Genomic DNA, 1,918 nt, shown 5'->3' with positions numbered 1-1,918 from the left:
AACCACTGTCCCTCCTTTAGACATGTCCCAACCACGTCTGTCCTCTAGACATGACCAAACCACTGTCCCTCCTCTAGACATGTTCAAACTACTGTCCCTCCTCTGTACATGTCCAAACCACTGGTCCAAGTGGTTAGGATCATCCATGATGACGTTAACAGGGCTTGTTCCTCTGATGTGTTTGTGGTTTGTTTGTCTAATTTGTGAAACTTGCACCATGCAGGATCATTTTTTAACAGTTGTATCAATATGCCAGTGTCTTGGTGCTTTGGAAGATTTTATTACATTCCAGAAACATTTCAGCAACGTATTCATTAAAATTGTAATATAATGCAAATTAAAGACAGATCTAACACAGTCCATGCTCAATAATAATAACAGATCTAAGTACTTATATTCAAACAATGATCCTGCAGTGATGAAACACTTCTTATTAATGTGGAACATTTATTTACACTCATCAGAAGTTCTGAATCAAACATTTGTTTTGTGATGACCAAATGAGTTTTGTATTAATTATTGTCTCTTTGAATATGATATGACTGGCTGTTCAGCACCATCAGCGCCTCACACCCTGGATTTAATGCATTTTCATTCTCTTTTAACTGAAAAAGTTGCAACTTCAGCTATTCTTATATATTCGCAACAACACTCTTCACACATCTTCCCTAAATATGAGTGCCCATCTAAAATGAGGAAAGTTTTTCTGTGTACGGGGACAGGTATATTCATTTTGCTATGCCTAAATACTTTTGAACGGACAGCACACAGACCCACAACTCTTTGAACAATTCACTAGTTTATGGTTCAAACAAAGTCTTATTTGGACCCAGGCCATTTCAGTAAAAGTTCTTCCCAGCTCTCTGCTATAAAAATGCATTTGGTATAATCAGAGATGGAGATTTCTCCGGCTGAGCAGCTGTCAGCTTCGTTCTCGTCACGGGGAGATGAGCTGGACACATCCCTTGTCCAAGTTGTCTGAAGGGTCAGTCCCTTTCAGCTCACATGTATCCACAGTGGAAAGTTACACAACCCTTTGGGCTTGTAGTTCAGCGGGGTTGGGGTGGGGGGCACCTCAATCTCTCCAATGGACATCTGTTTCTGAGTAAGGGCCATCTCCCTCTGCTAGTTCCAGGGACTTCACCTCCACATCAACTGATCTACTCCTACCATTTGACCAAAACGGATTCCTTTATTCACTTCTGCTTGGAATCCTATGAAACATTTAATAACATACACCTAAAAACATTCATATAAAGGTAACGTCTTTGTTTGATTATTATAACATACATTTATCTTCTGACAGCCTCTCCTCAGTGGGTCTGAACCTTCAGCTCTCTGGAACTAAATAATTCACAGATCCTCTCCTAAATAACTCCATCATCAAAGCTGTTGACATGTTTTGTACAATTTGTTTGTTTGTCCTTTTTACCTGTAATGTTCCCTTTTATCTCTTTAACTGTGCTATGCTTCTGTGCTCCCCTGAACTGTACCATACTTTGCAGTTTGGAAGTTTACTTCAGTATTTTTCAGACATGTTGAACGAAAAGCTGAAACACAGGTAAAACAAACACATGAGCCACCTGCAGGAAGAGGGCCACCTGCATCATGAAGGACCTCACTCACCCAGTACACACACTTTTTGCCTCGCTCACCTCAGGAAGGAGGTTAAGGAGCATTAAGTGTAGAACCACTAGACTGAGGAACAGCTTCTACCCTGAGGCTGGTAGACTCATGAATCTCTAACCAGAAGAATCACTGTGAAAAATCACATCATGTTGCTGCTGATCTGTTTCATGTTGCTGCTGATCTGTTTCAATGTTGCTGCTGATCTGTTTCATGTTGCTGCGGATCAGTTTCATGTTGCTGCGGATCAGTTTCATGTTGCTGCTGATCAGTTTCATGTTGCTGCTGATCA

This window comes from Nematolebias whitei, chromosome 24 (genome assembly GCF_014905685.2).
Source record: "Nematolebias whitei isolate Nwh7 chromosome 24, NemWhi1, whole genome shotgun sequence".
NCBI lineage: Eukaryota > Metazoa > Chordata > Actinopteri > Cyprinodontiformes > Rivulidae > Nematolebias > Nematolebias whitei.
The sequence above is the reverse complement of the archived record's forward strand: the minus strand, read 5'-3'. Positions refer to the sequence as shown.